The following is a 22,209-nucleotide window of genomic DNA, read 5'->3' on the forward strand; positions in this document are numbered from 1 at the left end:
AGCCCCAAAATATAAAGTCTGATTAGTTACCCTTTATTTCCAGATCATAATGACCCAAAACATTCAGAGTTGGAGCAAACACATCTATAAAAGCCATTAGCTCCTGAACAAGCCCTATTCCATACTACTATCAATCATGTTTACCAGTAAGTGTCAGCTGCTCAGCTGTGTCTGACTCTGCAACCCCATGGACTGTGGCCCACCAGACTCCTCTGTCCATGGGATTTCCCAGGCAAGAATACCGGAATGGGTTGCCATTTCCTACTCCTGGGTATCTTCCCCACCTAGGGATTGAACCTGTGTCTCCTGCATTGGCAGTCAGATTCTTCACCACTGTGCCACCCAGGCAGCCCCAAGACTTCTTTAAGAAGTGTCATTTTACAACTGTATGAAGTGACAGATTTATCTAAGATTATTTTGAAGCTGTTTGTTGTTGTTGTTGTTTTTACTTTTGAGTGGTTTCCTTATCTTACTGGGCTTTGGAATCAGTTTCTTTTCAGGGGTGTAACATTACAGCTTGCTGACCCTCAGTGAGCTTTCTTTCTGGTTTAGAGAATTCTTCAATGGAAGTGTCCAAAATCTCTTTGTCTTAGGCTTTCCAAAGATTCTGTCTCCAGGTTTTCTCCAGGTCACGGCACATTTAGACTGGGGGGTCTCTGGGCGTGCTGGCCCTCAGATGCTCCCTAAAGGCACTGGTGTTTCTTTTGAATTCCAAGGCCAGGACGTATTTTCAGCTCAGGACTCATTTTAAGCCCAGGGCGGGTGCGAGCCTCTGGCTGGGCTGGGGCATCCGGCAGATGGTGGCACTTCCGCTGATGGCTCAGCGGCGTCACGTGTGCTGTGATGACGTCTAGCTTGGCCGACAGACACACCAAGGCCGAGAGCAGCTGGTTCCCTTCCGGTGCTCTGCTGACCTCGCGGATGCCATGGCGTCAAGGCTTCCTGACGTCCGCGGGAGTCCATCCTGACGCCTGAGGGTCACCTCCTGTCTTTTCCACCTTCTGCTCCTCACCAGTGTTCACATCCATGCTAATCTTGTTTCCACTTTATTTTTCCAAAGGTGGCTGCTTTTTCTTTCTCTTCCTGTCCACAACCTTCTGAAGCTGGAGAGATTTAATTCTGTCCTCCCGGGTCTGCAGTATGAAATTCATATCCTCCCTGGCCAGGGCACCCCAGCCGATGCTGCGCTGGGTTATTCAGCCTTGCCTTCACAGGTAAAGGCCTCTTCTTCAGCCTGGAGCCCCTCCTTGGCACTTGGGGGCTGCAGTCATTCTGAAATCAGTTCTGTGCTTTGGGCATCAGCTCCATCGTCAGGAGCAGCTGTCACATTCAAAGCAGAGGGGTGGCACAGTTAGAAAGGTGGCAGAGAAAGATCTTTGTGGACTCCAGCCAGGAAGAGTCCTTTGCCAAGACTGGAAGCATCAAAGAGGTTCCAGAACAGTCTATCGATGTGCGAGCACAGAGTCCTTGCGTTGGGGTGGGGAAGAGGGAAGGTGCAAAACCACTCAGAGAACACTTCTCATTTTTCTGCATCCTGTGTGCTAAGTCGCCTCACTCGCATCTGACTCTTTGTGACCCTTTGGACTGTAGACCGCCAGGCTCCTCTGTCCATGAAATTCTCCAGGCAAGTTTACTGGAGTGGGTTGCCATGCCCTCCTCCAGGGGGTCTTCCTGACCCTGGGATAGAACCCACATCTCCTGTGGCTCCTGAATTCCAGGAGGATTCTTTATTGTTCTTCTGCATTGGGACACTTCCAGACGGGAAAGTTGACCCAGGATGTCACAAAAGAGCAAGGCCCGATCTCTTAAAAACCCTGAATTTAAGAGGGGAGAGGGGAGGGCCCTGGTCAAGGCCCTCCCGGTCAGTGGAGAAAGAGTTCTAGCTAAACGTTTATTTTTAGAGTAGTCTTTGTATCAGTTCGGTTCAATTATCAGTTCAGTCGCTCAGTCGTGTCTGACTCTGCTACCCCATGGACTGCAGGACACCAGGCCTCTCTGTCCATCACCAACTCCTGGAATTTACTCAAACTCATGTCCATTGAGTCGGTGATTTACTTTAAAGTATCTTTTGTTTTTCTTCCCCTTCTTCTCCTCCTCATTCAGGATCTCTCCTTCCCAACATCTATGTGGTTTGCTTCCTTGCTTTCTGCAGATCTTTGCTCCAATATCACTGAGTACTTCTTTGACTATCTCATTTAAAATTTCACATCCTTACCAGCCCTCTGCTATCTCTTTCCTGCTTTGTTTTTCTTCTCACCACTTACGATCCTCTGATAGACTATATATTTTACTTACTTTTCTGCTGTTGTCTTTTCAACTGGATTATAAATTCCATAAAGACAAGACTTTTGTCTCTTTTGTTCTATCCTGTAACTCCAGCACCTAATACTCAAGTATCAAGTATTAGACATAGTAGATATGCAGTGAATATTTGTAAAAATAAATGAATGAATAAATAAACTGTAATCATTTACTTCACTCTGACCTCTTTCTTAAGTGCCACACTTTTTACTCTGGAAATCAGCATTATAGTCCATCTCTTGCCTGGATCAGCTAACACCCTTCTAGTTTCTTGCCTTCTAGGCTTTCTTCTTTTTACATTTATTCTCTATACTATCTCTTGAGAAATTATTTTAAAGTCCAAATCTTATCCTGTCATGCACTAATTTATGGTTTTCCAGTGGACTTCACCACTCTTAGAAGAAAAACCTACATTTTAAGAAGAATCAGATCAGCTTTCCTCATCTCACTTTGCTATCTCAGGTCTAACACTCCAAGTCTTCACTCTGACCATCCTAAACTACTTTGACTTCCTCTAACTCATCACTTTCTTTTGATCATCACCTATATTCTGCTTGACACACTCTTCTCACAATCCACACTATTAGCCTAACTCTCATATAGTCTTCAGTGTCAGATGCTCTTGCCCTGGGAAACTTTCCCTGAAGGACAAAAAAGCCAGTTGTTCCTGATAAGTACTTCCTTAGTACTGGCATTTTCTCAAGGCAGTTGTCACATGTAATTTAAATTGATTATTCCTCTGTGCCCTTTGTTGGGGGTCTCAGTGCCATGCAGATGGTCATCTCATTTGTTTCTTTCACATCCAGATCCCTGGAGCTTAGCATGGTGCTTAGCTTATGGTATGCATTTGTTATTTGTTGCAAGTAAAAGAGAGAAAGAATGAATTTAAAAAGTGTGGAAAGGGAGGAGGTGGGGGAATTACACTTTATTCTGTATTTAAAAGGAAACTAGCTTAGATTGCCAATGGAGATAAATGTTCTTAAAAATTTAAATTGAATAATAAAAACACATTTAGGATCCAGCAGAAAATGTTTCAGTGTTATCTTTAAATCACTCTCTTATTTTATTTAACCCAATATGCTTCCCAGGCCATAAAAGTTTCTAAATAAATATCTAGTAAATAACACACTTCCCAAGTCTGGTTCCAAATTGGGAAAGGAGTACATCGAGGCTGTGTATTGTCACCCTGCTTATTTAACTTCTATGCAGAGTACATCATGCAAAATGCTGGGCTGATGAAGCCCGAGCTGGAATCAAGATTGCCGGGAGAAATATCAACAACCTCAGATATGCAGATGACACCGTCCTAATGGCAGAAAGTAAAGAGGAACTAAAGATCCTCTTGATGAATGTGAAAGAGGAGACTGAAAAAGCTGGCTTCAAATTCAATATTCAAAAGACATGGCATCCAGTCCTATCACTTCATGGCAAATAGATGGGAAAAAATGGAGTCAGTGATGGATTTTATTTTCTTGGGCTCCAAAATCACTGGACAGTGACTGCAGCCATGAAATTAAAAGATGCTTGCTCCTTGGAAGAAAAGCTCTGACCCTAGACAGTGTATTAAAAAGCAGAGACATAATTTTGCTGACAAACATCTGTCTAGTCAAAGCTATAGTTCTTCCAGTAGCCATGTATGGATGTGAGAGTTGCACCCTAAAGAAGGCTGAGTGCTGAAGCAATCACTCCTAAAGGAAATCAACCCTGAATATTCATTGGAAGAACTGATGCTAAAACTCCAACGCTTTGGCTGCCTTATGCGAAGAGCCAACTCATGGGAAAAGACCCTGATGCTGGAAATGACTGATGGCAGGAGAAGGGAGTGACAGGGGATGAGATAATTGGATAACATCACCGACTCAGTGGATATGGGTTTGAGCAAACTCGGGGAGATACTGAAGGACAGGGAAGCCTGGCGTGCTGTAGTCCTTTGGGTCACAGGTAGTTGGACCCAACTTAGGAACTGAACAACATCAACAAAAAATAACACACAAGACTATTTTTTTTTTTCCAGCCAGATAAGATATAATCTGTGTGAATGTGCACAGAATGTTCGTTTAGTAAATTTTTACTCTATTTTAGTGAGAGCATTTAGAATGCTCTCCAGGCCAGGACCTGGTTCACCCAGCCCTGTTCACCATGAAAATGACAGTGACTCCATGGAACGAATGGGATGGGAGACCTCTCAGAAGTCATTTCCATGTGATGGATTTTTAATCAAGTACTTCTAAGCTAATCATAATTTATTATGGACATATTCCTCAAAATAGCTATTAAATTGTTCCATCTTCAAACAACACCAACCCTCAGGCAATCAAGTTCCACAAATTATCAGAAGTATTAAATGTTTTCAGTTGTTGTAACACTACCTATTCAAAAGTTTCCAAGTTGCCTAATACTTCTAATCTTTCCAAACTTCTTGAACCACCCAAACTACAAAGTGATTAACTTCCCTGTCATTTTTCCTAACTTTGATCAAATTTTTCTGCGCTTGCCTTTCAAGGGTCCTGAGACAATAATCAAATTCAATCTGCTTGGACCTAGAAGTTTGCTGTAGAGAGGGCCAGGTGGACCCTCAGACATTCACAGCCCAGTAAAGACATTCACAGCCCAATAAAAGGATTCTCTGTCCATTCATCTCAAATCTGCAACAATAACCACTCTGAAACAAAGCTGGAAATGTAGGTGAAGAAAAAGGGTGGAATCAATCTGAGCTTGAAACTGCTGCAAACATCATGTGTACTGATTTTTCCTTGCCGAGGTATTATTACCATCTTTCAGAGCTCTGCTAAGGATTTGGAATCCATCTCTTTGCTGACTCTACCACATGTTATCATTCTCCGCAGACCATGAGCTAATGCTGCAGGATAGTCCACCATCTGGTCTCTTTGCAGGACTAAACTCCATCTTCATGCTTAAGATAAGAATGCTAAAGAGGAGCTCCTATTAAGTAGAACTTAAGTACAACTTTCTCTTTCATACCATATTGGCAAAATTAAACACACACTGAAAAAACCAAGCAATAATAACAACAAACTTTAAAAAATCACAGGAAAAAAATTTACATATGAATATTTTATTCCTTGTTTGTTTCATTGTGTTTGTTTTTTTGGTCAAATATGGCATCATCCACTAAATGGACATGAGTTTGAGCAAACTCCAGGAGGTAGTGAAAGACAGGTAAGCCTGGTGTGCTGCAGTCTATGGGCTCAAAAACATTGGACACAACTGAGCGACTGAGCAACAACAAATGCTCAACTCACATTTTAGTGTAACACTTTACTTGTTGTTCTGCTTACATAAGGTATCTATAACAATCATTCCCTAACTGAATAAAGGAGTAAAATGTAGGAGAGAGGACTTAATAAGTGTTAACCTAAGAAAATGAGAGCTTGTCAAATATGATTTAAAGCCAGATATTGGTTATTAATTCTGTGTGGTAAGTCACTTCAGTCATGTCTGGTTCTTTGTGACCCTATGGACTATATCCCATCAGGTTCCTCTATCCATGGGATTCTCCAGACAAGAATACTGGAGTGGGTTGCCATACCCCCAGGGGATCGTCCCAATTTTCTGCTTTAACTGCAACAATGAAAATGATTCAATAATAGGTTAGATGTTAATTAACCACAGAACTGTCAATTTACTGCAATGATGATTCCTAGAAATATGAAATGAACAAGTCTTGGTATGTTAAAGTGAGGTCTGAAAAGTAAGACAAATGAATGTGAAATTAAAATATGGCATAACTTGGAAAAGGAATTGATTGAAGTAAGATTTTGAGATGGAAAAAGTATTGAGCAAGTTTGTTATGTATGCGCCAGCATCCTGGCTCACTTAGGAGTGAAATAGAAGAAAGGAGAAAGAGTTGTTAAGAAAATGGGTAGTTGAAATAATAAATAGGCTTCCCAGGTGGCTCAGGGGTAAAGAATACACCTGCCAATGCAAGAGACGCAGAAGACACGGGTTCTGTCTCTGTGTTGGGAAGATTTCCTGAGGAGGAAATGGCAACCCACTCCAGTATTATGGCCTGGGAAATTCTACGGACAGAGGAGCCTGGTCCGCTACAACCCACGGGGTCGCCAAAGGGTCAGACATGACTGAGTGATTGAGCATGCACACACAATTTAAAAAAAGGCAAACCCTATTTTATATTCACAATTTGATTATTATTATTGAATCTCTTCTCATTCTTCAGTTAATAAGTAATCCTTTATAATGAGTGTGTTTCAAGTGGTGCCAAACAATAGTCCTTGTCTTTATGTTCACAGCTTTTGGATAACAAATAAAAGTACTCTAACTGAGTTAAGCTAAGAGAACAGTGAAAAGAGCAGGAGTCAAATTAATAATTAGTAAACAACTGTTGTATTTTCCTCAAGTTCATTTGAGTCAAAACCATCATGTTTTGATTTATGAATTGAACTTTCACAGTAGTTTGAAAAGACAAGGTGATGGGAAAACTTGAGCGAAGAATAAAGTAAAAGTTATAAGGGACAGAGAATAACACTTTCTTGAGTGTATGCTTTTATATAATTTTGACATTTGAAAGCTCTAATTTTAGTTCAATATATAGGCCATTCATATTTAAAGCTATTAATGTTAAGCTTAGTTTTAAATTTCTACAAAATTTAAATATAAATTAATATAAATGGGAAAGGAAAAAAGTAACTCAAAAACTGAAAGAACACTGAATCAAAAGGACCTAATTGCATTTCAATTGAATATCATAACCACACTACAGGGACAAATAAACAAACTCAACTAGATGCTGCCTATTTGAAACTCAAAATATAGGAGAAAATAAGTAAGCTTTCCTAATAAGTGTATTAGGAAGTAAGAACACCATACAAAATTTAAAAAAATATGAAACAAAAAGTTGCTTGTGATGTGATCAATAAAATTAATAAAACTCTAGTCAGGATAATTAAGAAAAGAAAAAAAAGATACTGAAAAGAAACCAACTACTCATATTAAGAATGAGAAAGCTGATAGTACTACAGATGTTACAATTATTAAAAAGATAAGAAGGTGATATTATGAAAAATTTATGTCAGCAAATTTGAGAATTTATATTAAGCAAATAATATGAAAAGCACAAATCAAAATGTTTATTCAAGACAAAAACAGGTAACCCAAATGTCATAGGTTTATTTTAAAATATTTAGTTACAGTTAAAATCATTACAGAAATGTTTGCAGTTAAAGTTTATTTCTAGAAAAGCAGTGAATTCTAATAGCAAAGAGGAAAGTAATATTTATGCTACTCTGTTTCACTGAGAAAAATACACAGGATGAAATATTTCCCAACTCATTCTATGAAGCTAGTGTTACTATGATCCTAAAACCAGATCAAGATAATACACAAATAAAAAATAGCAAACATATACCTTGTGAATATGTGCAAAAAATTTTAACAAAATGATAGCAAATTGAATCTGACAATACTTTTAACTGTATAATATACGGACCACCTGGGTTTTAACCAAAGAATGAAAAGTTTTAGAGTTTGGAAATCAATCAGTAGAGTTAACAATATTAACACAGTAGAAAAAAAGAAAAAAACACATAATTATTACAACAGATGTAGAAAAAGCATATGGCAATATGCAAATCTAGTCCTGACTAAAAACTTTCAGCTTGGTTGAAATAGAAGAGAACTTTCTCAACCTGATGAATGGCTTCTATGGAAAATCTACAGCTAAACTTACACTTAGTGAAAAAAAAATCTGATTACATTGCCCCTAAGATAAGCAAGAGAGAAACACAGTTCCATCTCATTGCTTGTATTCAGCCTTGTGTGGAAGGTTCTAGATAGTGAAGTAAGGTAAGAAAACTAAAGGAAAAGCATATAGTTTGGAAAATAAAAACTGGAACTACTGTTTAAGCACAGTGCAGAATATCAGATAAATATACTAAAATTAATTTTATTCTATATGCTAGCAAGATTAATTGAAAATTGCAATGTAAGCAAAAGCAATATGTAATGGCACTAAAATATAAAATGGTGGTGTGGTTTAGTCACTAAGTCATGTCCGACTCTTTGCAAGCCCATGGACTATAACCTGCCAGGCTTCTCTGTCCATGGGATTCTCCAGGTAAGAATACTGGAGTAGGTTGCCACTTCCTTCTCCAGGAAAATATAAAATACTTAAGGGCAAATCTAAAAACATGTATAAGGCCTGTGTACAGTCAATATAACAAAACTGATAAAAGATTTCTAAGAAAATCTAAATAAATGAAGATATATGCCTGTTTACAAATTGGATCACACAGTAATGTTGAGATGCCAGTTCTCCCAAAAAGCTATAGATTTAAAGCAGTTTCAGTCAAAATTATAGCAGATTTTCTGTCATAGAAACTGGCAATGTCATTTGAAGTTTTATACAAAACTACAAATGATCTAGAGCAGACAAAACAACTTGAAAAAAGATTAAACTTAAATGTCCAGGGATATGACTTTAGGACTTATTATAAGTTATAGTAGGCAATATAGTATGGTGATGGTGTGAGGATAAGCAAATTGGTGAAATAGAATCCCAATTATAGAAATAGACATACATGTAAATAGTTAACTGATGTTCATCAAAGGTATAAAGTCAATTTCACAAAGAAAGAATATAATTCTTATACTGTACAGGAATAATTGGATATCCATTTATAAAGAAAACAAGCTTTGATACATATTATTCAAGTACTGGGATTAAGTAAGAACTTGCTGATGCATACTAATGCTAAAGGGATGTTCCCACAGATACCATATTGATTCCTTTAATTACTTAGTTAATGTTTATCTGTAAGTTCCTTCACTAGATTCGGATCTTTTCTTTTTCCTTCCTTCAAAGCTTATTGAGATAGAACTGATCCACAGGACTATATGAATTTAATGTATACAACATATAGATTTGACTACATACCTCACAAAAAGATTATCAAAATAGGTTTAGTGAACATTTAGCATCTCATATAGATACAAAAGTAAAGAAATAGAACATTTTTTTCCTTTGTGATAAGAACATTAAGGATTTACTCTCTTAATGACTTCATATATAACTTATAACACTGTTGATTATATTTATCATCTTGTACATTACATTGTTGTGCTTATTTATAACTGGAAGCTTGTACACTTTGACTGCCATCCTCCTACTGTGCTTCCCCACAACCCATCTCTGCTAGCTACAAATCTGATCTCATTTTTTTCTAAGTTTGTTTGCCTTTGAAGTATAATTGACCTACACTATGTTAGTTCTTGTTATAAAACATAGAGATTCGGTATTGTTATATATTTAAAAATGGTCACCATATTGGTCTATTTGCCATCCATCACCGTACAAAGATATTACATAATTATTGCCTGTATTCCCCACACTATGCATTTTATAGCTGTAATTCATTTATTTTGCAATTGGAAGTTTGTACCTCTTAATCTCTTTCACCAATTTCTTTCTCTTTCTCTCTATATAAAATACATATCTTTCTTTATATACAGAAATAAACTCAAATGATGCATAGAGCTAAATGTAACATCAAAGATCATAAATTCACTTGAAGAAAATGAGATAGAATTTTTTGATTCTGTGTTGGGTACAGGTTTCTTTTGTATCAAAGAAATAACTGATAAATGGAATATCATTAAAATTAAGAACTTTGGGTCTTTGAACAACACTGATGAGGAGTTGAAAAGTCACACATGGGGAGAAAATATTTGTAAATCATTCATCTAATAAGAACCTTTTATCTAGAACATATATAGAACTCTCAAAGGTCAATAATAAGACAAGCAACAACCATGTTAAAAAAGCAAAAGATTTGAACACTTTGTCAAAGGATATATATAGATTGGCACAAACATGTGAAAAGATGTTCAACATCATTTGTCACTGGAGAAACAGAAATTAGAGCAATGAGATAAATCTGCACATGTATTAGAAAGTCAAAAATTAAAGTGTAGATAAGATGTTGAAATGTTGATAGTGTATAACAACTAAAACTCTCATACATGGTTGGCATAAATGTAAAATAACACAACTGCTTTGAGAAACAATACTTCAGTTTTTTGAATTAAAAATACCATAGTTATTTCATTCTTAGCTATTTACTCAATGTAAATAAAAGCATATGTTTATACTTGTTCATGAATGTTATTTTTAATAATCCTAAACTAGAAACAATCCATATTTCCAACAACAGATCAATGGATAACAAATTATAGAATTTGGCATACAATGGAATAGTACTCAGTAATAAAAAGCAGTGAATTATTGAGCCACTTAGCAGTCTTGATGGATATCAAAATAATCATACTGGGTAAAAGAAGCCAGACTAAAAAACTATATAATATATGATTTCACTTGTATTAAATTCTATAAAATGCAAATTCACCTACAGTGACATAGAGTAAATAAATGATTTTCCAGGATGGAGGGGCTGGGGAGGTGCAGAGAGAGGGGTTACAAAGAGATCTAAAGAAATTTTGGGGGTGATTGCTTATTATCTTAATTTTGATAATAGTTTCATAAGTATATACATATATCAAATCTTATCAATTTTAAACTTTAAACATAAGCATTTTATTGTATGTCTATTATTCCTAATTAAAGTTGTTAAAAAAGAAAAAGAGAAGATGACTACACACAGGTGTAGAAAATGGCAGAGGCTGGTGAGAGTGATCAACAGACAATGGATTTCTTACAAGAGAGAATGTGGATAACATTCAGTTCAGTTCAGTGGCTCAGTTGTGTCCGACTCTTTGCGACCCCATGAATCGCAGCACCCCAGGCCTGCCTGTCCATCACCAACTCCTGGAGTCTACCTAAACTCATGTCCATTTAGTCGGTGATGCCATCCAACCATCTCATCCTCTGTTGTCCCCTTCTCCTCCCGCCTTCAATCTTTCCCAGCATCAGGGTCTGTTCAAATGAGTCAGCTCTTCACATCAGGTGGCCAAAGTACTGGAGTTTCAGCTTCAGCATCAGTCCTTCCAATGAACACCCAGGACTGATTTCCTTTAGGATGGACTGGCTGGATCTCCTTGCAGTCCAAGGGACTCTCAGGACTCTTCTCCAACACCACAGTTCAAAAGCATCAATTCTTTGGCTCTCAGCTTTCTTTATAGTCCAACTTGGTGGCTCAGACGGTAAAGCGTCTGCCTACAATGTGGGAGACCTGGGTTCGATTCCTGGGTCAGAAAGATTCCCTGGAGAAGGAAATGGCAACCCACTCCAGTACTCTTGCCTGGAAAATCCCATGGATAAGGAGCCTGGTAGGCTACAGTCCATGGGGTCACAAAGAGTCGGACACGACTGAGTGACTTCACTTCACTTCACTTCTCACATCCACACATGACTGCTGGAAAAACCACAGCCTTGACTAAACATACCTTTGTTGACAAAGTAATGTCTCTGCTTTTAAATATGCTGTCTAGGTTGGCCATAACTTTCCTTCCAAGGAGTAAGTGTCTTTTAATTTCATGTCTGCAATCACCACCTGCAGTGATTTTGGAGCCCCGCAAAACAAAGTCAGCCACTGTTTCCACTGTTTCCCCATCTATTTGCCATGAAGTGAATGGTCCAGGTGCCATGATCTTAGTTTTCTGAATGTTGAGCTTTAAGCCAACTTTTTCACTCTCCTCTTTCACTTTCATTAAGAGGCTCTTTAGTTCTTCTTCACTTTCTGCCATAAGGGTGGTGTCATCTGCATATCTGAGGTTATTGATATTTTTCCCAGAAATCTTGATTCCAGCTTGTGCTTCCTCCAGCCCAGTGTTTCTCATGATGTAATCTGCATATAAGTTAAATAAGCAGGGTGACAATATATAGCCTTGACATACTCCTTTTCCTATTTGGAACCAGTCTGTTGTTCCATGTCCAGTTCCAACTGTTGCTTCCTGACCTGCATACAGTTATTCATACATTAAACAAAGTTAAGTACACGGTGCCCTGGGGACAGGATCATACATTGACTAGGGAGAGATACCCTCCCATGGACACTCTGCTTTGGAGGGCTCACATAAGCAAACACACAATAAACAAATGTATATGTTTATAATATGAAAGCCTAAGAAGAAGTTAGATCGTTCCCTAACAGTTTTTATTGAAAGAATTCATTTTAAAATTCTAATTAATATAAAAACTTAATGACTTAAAAAGAAAAGACTTTTATGGCGTTTAGGCAACCTGCACTGTCTCCAGGAATAATACCCCAAGAACTGTCCTCACTTGAGGCACCAGCCACACATCTGGAGACCCCAGGGCCACCTTCACTTTGGACCAACTTGACTACAAGTTCAGGTGTTCCCAGAACCACACTGAGGTTTGAGAATTTGCTAGATAGCTCACAGAATGTGAGCAAGCACTATACTTACAATTATACTATTTTTTTAAGTTAAAGTACATAAATTTGAACTAACTGAAAAAAGAGACACACAGGTCAAATCTGGGAGGGTGTTGACCATGAAGTTCCTGTTGTCCCCATGGACGGTGTGACGGTGCGATGGTGTTGCAGTGTGATGCTGCTTAGAGTATTTCAATCAGAAAAGTTCAGTCTAGTCTTTGGTGTACAGACTCTTAACTGAAGCTCACATACCACCCATATGGGTGATCCTTTAGACTCCAGTGCACCCTTCATTCCAGAGGTTTAGCCAATATCTTTAGTGTCCAGTTTTCTCTTGAAAGTCTAAACTCATATGGTGTGGTCTAAAGCCCCCTTCATGAATTACATTGTTGGGCTGTCTGGTGACCAAAGCCTCTGATAACAAAGATGTGCTTATCAGCAACGCATTCTTGTAGCTTGAAATCACTTCCCAGTAGCTAAGGAAGAAGACCAGACCTCCTTTTGGATAAAGTTAATTCTTCACTACAGTAAGGAATGCATGGACTTCTGTCACTTAGGATTCAGTACTTGGTACCATGGCAAAGCAACCCAAACAATGCTTACTCTGAGCACCCACAGTCTATGAAATAAAGCCATTCTGACCCCTAGGAACTTCTTCTGCTTCCCTTGCCCAATGTTCAGAAACTAAAGTCAATCCAGTCCTAATCCTGTGAAAATTTTAGTTTGTGTGAGGCTGAAGTTGGGAACTGTCAATGCTTACAAGTGCCCAGAGGATTTGAGTGATAGAACTGCTCACACAAGAGAAAAGACAAATTAACGCATCATATGCTTCCATTAAAAGAGCATCATTACCATAGATTCTTGCCTAATGAGGCATACTTTCCCAATGGTGCTAATATCTATTTTATTTTGCTTTTCTTTTTGTTCCATCTGTGGTTTTGGAGACACTTGCAAATTAGCATGATATTCATGGGTATTGCTCATGATAATGAAGGGATACTGTGTAATTTTAAACAACTGACATATTACTTTTTTGCAATATTAAACATATTATTTTTACTTTTTTCTGGGACCTGCATGCATGCTAAATCACTGCAGTTGTGTCTGACTCTTGCCACCCTATGGACTGCAGCCCTCCAGGCTCTTCTGTCCATGGAATTTTCAAGGCAAGAGTACTAGAGTGGGATGCCATTGGTATCTCCAGGGGATCTTCCCTACCCAGGGATCAAACCTGCGTCTCTACATCTCCTGCATCAACAAGCAGATTCTTTACCACTAGAGTCACTAAAAAGCCCCTTTCTAGGACCTAGCCAAAGCATAATAGAAATGTATTAGTTCTTTGAATTGGCAACTAGATGGACATTAAGTAGCATAACAGTATTTAATTAACAAAGTTTTATGACAAATTTAGCTTGACGTAAATAATTTTGATTCACATTTTTTCTATTTGCTGACTATAATAGTATTTGCCTCTAATTTCTAATAGATAATTTAAAATAATTTAGAAAAACAACGTTTTGGAAAAATACATAAGTATAATTTAGTCATTTTGATGTTTTATATTTGCTTTTTTAATAGTTTCATTTTTACATATTTTTAAGATTACCATATAATAACATTATGCTAAAATGAAAATAAATAAAAGCAAATGCTCTGGACTAAATGTATGCACATTTATTATATTTTTATTTTATCTTTTCTCCAAAAATTTCGGGTCATCAACAGAATGCCTACATGCAGAGTAATAATCAATTCCAGTCATCTTTGGTATTATTTTGACTTTCAAGATATACAAATAATACAATATGCAAATAAAGCAATATAATATGCAAATAAAATAATATAAAAACAAAGAAAAAAAGAAAGCTGAGAGCTGAAGAATTGATGCTTTTCAACTATGAGGTTGGAGAAGACTCTTGAGAGTCCCTTGGACTGCAAGGAGATGAAAACAGTCCATCCTAAAGGAAATCAGTCTTGAATATTCATTGGAAGGATTGATGCTGAAGCTGAAACTCCAATACTTTGGCTACCTGATGATAAGAAGTGACTCATTGGAAAAGACCCTGATGCTGGGAAAGATTGAAGGTGGGAGGAGAAAGGGATGACAGAGGATGAGATGGCTGGATGGCATCGCCGACTTGATGGACATGAGTCTGAGTAAGCTCTGGAAGTTGGTGATGGACAGGGAAGCCTGGCATGCTGCAGTCCATGGGATCACAAAGAGTTGGACATGACTGAGCGACTGAACTGAATTGAACTGAATATACAGATCACTGTACATGCATGCTCAGTCGTGTCTGACTCTTTATGACCCCGTGGACTGTAACCCTCTGGTATTTCTCAGGCAAGAATACTGGAGTGAGTTGCCACTTCCTTTTCCAGCGGATCTTTTCAACCCAGGGATAGAATCTGTGTCTCTTGCATTTCCTGCGTTGGCAGATTGATTCTTTACCACTGAGCCACCAGGGAAGCCCCAAACCATAGCTTTACACATATTTCTTTAAATATATTTTTGTGAATGTATATTTGTTAGGCACAGGGATAAGTCATAATTTATTTGCAGTTCGTTACTTGGTTTATAATCTTTAAATGTTTAACCATATGCTACATGGACCTCTGTTCATTCACATGTCTGCTGTGTTGTTCTGTGCTCAGTCACTTCAGTTTGTGTCCAACTCTCTGTGACCCTATGGACTATAGTCCCCCAGGCTTTTCTGTCCATTGGATACTTGGATGGGTTGCCATGCCCTCCTCCAGGGGATCTTCCCAACCCAGGGATCAAACTCGGATCTCTTAAGTCTCCTGCATTGCAGGCAGATTCTTTACTCCTGAGCCACTGGGGAAGCCCCATTCTCATGCTTAGTGAAATCACTCAGTTGTATCCAACTCTTTGTGACCCCATGGACTGCAGCCTACCAGGCTCCTCTATCTATGGGATTTTCCAGGCAAGAATACTGGAGTGGGTTGCCATTTCCCTTTCCAGGAGATCTTCCCAACCCAGGGATTGAACCCGGGTCTCCCTCATTGTAAGCAGACACTTTACCGTCTGAGCTACCAGGGAAGTCTCATGCTTAGGGCTCCACAGATGAGAACATAAGTGTCCAAGAAATGCCATAAGGAGACTTAGTGTCTGAAGATACAAAGAGCAGAGTGATTTGTGGGGTTATTATAGAATAGTTGAGATTTGTGTGTGTGTGTGTGTGTGTGTGTGTCTGTATGCAAAACAACTTGGAGGCCTCCAGGAGATATGTCTTCAAGAAAATCTGACAATTTTGTTGAAAAACTGACCAATTGAAAGGGCACATTATTATTATTATTATTTTGTCAAAAATATGAAGGCAGTTTAGAAACTGAAAAATATACAATGCTCACTAGGAAGCCATGGATCAAATTTTTAATATAGTGATTTTGAGCAACTGATAGAATAAGGAGATTACTTCTATCACATTGATATCTAAATGCACATGACAATTTAAATCAGTAATTTAGATGAACCTCTCACACTCTGAAAACAATTCTTTTGAATCTCATCCTAGATTCTTCTTAGTTTCTTTTGGCCTCTATTTCTCATCCTAATGTTCTAGTTTTTAATTTTGTACACTCTCTAGCAAATAAACAGAGGTGAGGGAGCCTTTTGACTAATCTTAGTAAAATATCTCATTTTTGTGATACATTTTGTGACACATTACTCTTGAAGAGATGGAAAATCAATGAAGAGTGAAAAAGTAAAACTGCAGTGGTGGATAATTAAGTATTCTGGACAAAATCACAATCTCTCCCTCTTTCAGATTTCTTCCTTAATCTTTAGAATAGATCCTTATGGTGCCTGTGATAAATACCAGTGCAGGTTTAGTTTTACTTTAATTTGAAGTTAGACTATTTATTTCTTATGTTTTGTTTTGGTTTTATAATCAAGTCTTCACATTATTAAAAGCATGAGGGTATGCATACCCTATATAATATGTATTAGAAGCAAATGCATACACATGAAGATATAGATTTGATTTTGTGTGTGGCAGCTGGTTGGTAATATAAGAGTTCAAGAGAAGTAATATATCCATCAAGCCATATCTCTTTGAATGGTATTAGTTGTATGTGATATATGGAAGTGAAAGTGAAAGTGTTAGTCACTTAGCCATCTCCAACTCTTTGTGACCCCATGGGCTGCAGCCCGCCAGGCTCCTCTGTCCATGGGATTCTGCAGGCAAGAATACTGGGTTGGATTGCCATTTCCTTCTCCAGGGAATCTTCCTAACCCAGGGATCGAACCTGGGTCTCCTGCATTGCAGGTGGATTCTTTACTGCCTAAGCCACCAGGGAAGCCCTTGATATATGGAAAGAGCGCTACAAAAGCATTATAGGTGCATAAGCTTCTTTATATGAGAAAACTGAACTTTCCAGTTCTTGAGAGAAATTAGAACAAAAACAGAAGGGAAGAGGATTACAGAAATTGAGAAGAGGTCATGATTATTTTTCATAACTTCTAGAAATATCAGGACATGGATAAAATGTGAACAGCAACTTTGGCAGGTTTTTTTTTTCTTAGATATACAAAAGAATATTGTACAGAGAAAAAGCAAGTAAACATAAGTGACTTCAAATTTAATTTTGAGCTTAGGCAAAATTTTTGAAATTCAAAATAAATATCTCCATTGGATAAAAAATTAGTATCTGTGGTTTTGCAGTTCAGTTCGCTGATTCCTACCAATGTTTTCAGCATTATATTAATAAATACAAGAGATTTAGAAAAACTCCTTAACATTCAGTTTTGCTAAGTTATTTTGCATAATGTGTTAACATTAGTTATGTCTTTTTAAACATGAAATTAAATTTTAAATCAGTATTATTTTTGACTATGTTTGTACTGCAACTCATACCAATTATGAATGTAAGGAGATAAGGTACATATATATTTAAATACAGTGGTTCACAACAGGTTTAAGTCATATAATAATAATAAGCAAAATTATAGAAATAATGCCAAGTGACTGAGCTTATTATGTCAGAAAGCTGAAACACACCTATATACATTCATTTCTACTGAACATTCAGAAATTCAGTCTTATGATTATGTAATCTAATCTTATTTGTATTTTGAAAAGAATTTGTCCCATCAGATTTTACCAGGTTAACAAAAGCCATGGTTCAAAGCACCATTCACCATAAGTTGTCAGAATCCCTGGGCTGGAAAGCTCTCTGTGATAATGTATTTTAGTATATTAGGCACATTTTTCAGGGAGAGTACTGTAGATTTGAGGGTTCCTTATGAATCAGTCATTATTAAAGACTCAGAAATTCCAAGGTGCTCCAGTAGTTAGAATTCCCAGCTTCCATTGCAAGAGGCATGGTTGGAGAACTAAGATCTGACAATGTAGTATGACCAAAAAAAGGAAAAAAAAACAAAACCTCATTCTATTGAAACTATTGCTGAGATACATGCCATTTTTAAAATATGGAAATTTCATAATGTTTTCCACATACCTCTCAGTTAATTTTTAGGCCTGAATACATTTCTAACAAGTAACTCATTTAAAGAAAGTAAATTTTTTTTGAAATAACTTTTTTATCCAAAGAAAGAATATGTTAGATATAATGAAAACGTGCCTTTCAGAAAAGAAGCAGATGGTTTTTATTGCTGGGAAAATTCGTGAAACTATATTAATGACCACATGTTTCACATTGAAAATCACCTCCTTAAGATATTCTTTTTCACAAATGTGTATAGAATAGCTCTGTAGCAGGCAGCAAAATAGACTACCAGAGATGTCATATACAAATTTCCAGAACCTGTTGATATGTTGGTTTCCATGACAAAGGAATTAAACAAGCAGATGGAATTCAGGCTGCTAATCAGTTGACTCTGAAATAAGGTGATTATCCTGGATTATCTGCATGGGCCCAAGGTAATCACATGGGTTCTGAAATGCAAAAAAGGGAAGCAAAAGATTTAATGTCACAGCGATACCATATGAAGAAACTCCACCAGCTACTGCTGGCTTTGAAGATGAAGGGAAACCACAAATCAAGTAATGTAGGCAGCCTCTAGAAACTGGGAAGGGCAAGGAAACTTTTTCCTCTAGAGACTCCTGAGATGAATGAAAGCTGTTCTTGATTTTAGCCTGTGAGATCCATTTTCAACTCCTAATCTCCATAACTGCAACCTAATAAATGTGTGGTTTTTTTTAAGTCATTACGTTTGTCATTTGTTATAGCAGCAATACAAAACTAATACAATCTACATGTTGTTGTTCAGTAGACAAGTTGTGTCTGACTCTTTGTGATCCCATGGACTGCCAGCCTTTCCTATCCTTCCCTATCTCTCAGAGTTTGATCAAATTCATGTCCATTGAGTTGGTGATGCTATCTAACCTTCTCTTCCTCTGCTGCCCCTTTCTCTTTTTTTGTCATCAATCTTTCCCAGCATCAGGGTCTTTTCCAATGAGTTGATTCTTGGCATCAGGTGGCCAAAGTACTGGAGCTTCAGCTTTGGCATCAATCCTTCCAATGAATAATCAGGATTGATTTCCTTTAGGACTGACTGGTTTGATCTCCTTGCTGTCCAAGGGACTCTCAAGAGTCTTCTCCTGCACCATAATTCAAAAGCATCAGTTCTTCAGTGCTCAGCCTACTTTACTGTCCAACTCTCACATCTGTACATGACTACTGAAAAAACCATAGTTTTGGCTATATGAACCTTTGTTTACAATGTGATGTCTCTGCTATCTGTGGTCTAGTTTTGTCATAGGTTTCCATCAATATAAAAGACTGTGGCTTTGCCTACCAGGACATTATCATCCTAGGTTTTGATGTTACAAGAATAAGTGGAGGGAATGACAATTTTCTTTAATCACAAAATAAACTAAATATTCTCTATACCTGTGAAGATTAAATCAGTTACCTCAAATTAAAATTTATGAGCTAAGAGAAAGAGACAAAAATGGCAAGTAATCAATATCACTTCAGAAATCCTTTAATTTATTAACTAACAGGAGTGCTACACTTAGTGCTCTTGCTTAATAGTATGGTGGATTTTGGCAAAGGGGCTTTAGTAAACATGGAAAGAAGGCTTAACTTTTAATGAAAAATAAATCTTGCTGTTACCTCCCAACTGGACAGAGATATGCTATTGTGGCACTTGCAATTTGTTTACAATTTTCATGATGCTTCTGTTTGCCAAATATAACATTATTATGATGATAATTACCACTACTACTACTTTAATGCCTCAATTACCCATAGAAAGTTGTGTTTTTTCCTTTGAGTTTTTTTTTTTTTTTATATCAAAGTCAATAGCACCACTAAAGGTTGTAAAATTCTCCAATTAACTTATTTAAAACTAAGTGGTTTATTTTGGAGCAGTGCACATATTTTTGAAACATTCTAAAACCATAGCAAGACAAAGAAAACCATACAAGGTCCTCCCCACCCATTGGTCATCATCACCAAAGACTGAATTTTTAACTGACACTATGAATGGAAATATGTTAACTTTTCATTCTTTTATCCAGAAGTCATGACTACCACTGCCAATGTGTAATACGTGTTCTGACCACTGTACTCTTGACCTCATATGGCACCTGTCCTCAAATGAAGTGGAAGCATTTACAAGGGAACTAGAAATGGTGTGTGTCATCAGGTTGTGACAGCCAGAGACTATTTTTTTGGAGGGGGAAATGTTGCTTATCCACAAAAAAGCATACCCTTTGCTATTGCAGAATTATTTCTTAAATTTTTTCACATAAAAATTAGGACATAGTGAGACTACCTTTCCAATGAGTTGGATATATTTGTATATGGATCAATTTTTATACCCATACGCCCAAAAAAACAATTTACCAACCCCTCCTGAGAAATGCACCTCAAACAATACTTTTCTAATGAGATATAGTTTAAAAATTTGCATTTTTCTCTTTACAGAAAGCCACTTGGTCTAAGCATACTAGAACTGGCCTTTAGTTTTATACTACTTTTTCATAAAGGGTGAGAATTGAAGAACATTCATGTATATTCTCTTGATTTGATGATATAGCCAGTCATTACCACTCCATATCCTTTATTGTCAAGATGTTAATGAGTTTGGTTAAACTTTTTCTTTCTATTCTATTCTCACAGCCATATTGTATTTTTCTGTATAAAGTCATATATACTAACTTCTAGTCAAGTTCAATGAACTATAATGAAAAATACTAAGAAAAAAATAGATTAGAGAAAACCAGCTTCTGTGGGGCTATACTAGTGAATATGAGAATAAATTAAATGCAACTTTCCAAAAAGTTGAAAAAAAAATATAGTATCAGAGTTTGAGGTCTACAATGAAAGAAATTATATATATATATATATAGCATAAAATATGCATCACTTTTCTTTCATCAACCCATCTCTTCCCAGTGTCAATAAAATTACATAGATTTATACCTTTCTAACCCTAACTTCACTTTAGTGCTAGCTAGACTCATATTCTTACACTTACCATACATAAGAAGAAAGATTAAAAGAAATGTGTTCACTTTTATTGAGGGACAATTCAGAAAGAGTCTCAACCGGTGACAGATAATTCAATTCAAAGTTAGAAAGGAAAATATAATGATCAAGAAACTGGCAGTGGTCCACAGGAAAAGATTGTTCATGAGCCGACAGGACTGGAACATTTAAAGAGATGGAAGCTGTGGGTGGAAAGCCACTGCCTACATTAAATAAAGTGGGTTTTGGCACTGCTTTAAACTTGATGTCGAATTCCCTGTCTGTACACTTTTGTCTTCCCAGACAGTCAGTTTCACTGAGGGCAGCAGGGTAAGGTGGGGGCAGGGAAGCCAGTTGCAGCAATCTTCTCTGGACTTGCCAGCTCCCTGGAGGGGATTGTTAACAGCCCAGCTGAGTCTCATCACAGCCGTGGAAAAAAGCCCTCAGTCAATAGTCTGGTCCTGGGAACAAAGTCCTGAGAGACTCAAAACGCCTATTACACTAAAAGTTTTTCTTTGTTTTGTATACTCTGAGTTGACACTTTATGGCTCTTTAAATTCATACTTTTAAAATTATTTTCTTGAAATCGATATGTACTCCATTTAATGTTGACATGTTATTGAAAAAAATGATGTTCACAAACAGGGGTCTGATAATTTCTTGTCACTGAAAATTTGCACATTATGGATTGAATTTCTTATTCCCAAAGGACATGGGGCACTTTAGACCATATCTAGGTATTAAAAACTTTGCAAGAAATGTTTTCTGGGTAGTAATAGATCTTGGGAAATAGGAGAACTGGGATGTGTGTCTTAAAATATCTGCCTTCATTTCAGAATAAAATGCTAATGTTTATTTCCTTTAACATTTAGTGAAAATGCTCAGTATAATGAGTAGCATACTTCATGCTTATAAAATTTGAGATCCTACATTACTATTTAGTTGCATTTGTTTCTACCGGTTAGAGCCCCTTAAGTTCCCCGTTACCACAAAACTCCAGGCAAAAGAACTTCTTTGTCTTTCAGTTTTCAAATTCTAAAATAGAATTTATTCTGATTCATATATAAAATGGAGATGTCTTAAAATATATGTTTCTGTGAAAAATAACCTTAAGTGA

General features: G+C 37.1%; 1 pseudogene; it reads right to left on the reverse strand.

Moving 5' to 3' along the window:
* Nucleotides 1–402: 402 nt before the first annotated feature.
* Nucleotides 403–22,209, reverse strand: part of LOC122688307 — a 71,653-nt pseudogene continuing 49,846 nt past the window's right edge.

The sequence above is a fragment of the Cervus elaphus genome, chromosome 33 (genome assembly GCF_910594005.1).
Source record: "Cervus elaphus chromosome 33, mCerEla1.1, whole genome shotgun sequence".
Taxonomy (NCBI): Eukaryota; Metazoa; Chordata; class Mammalia; order Artiodactyla; family Cervidae; genus Cervus; species Cervus elaphus.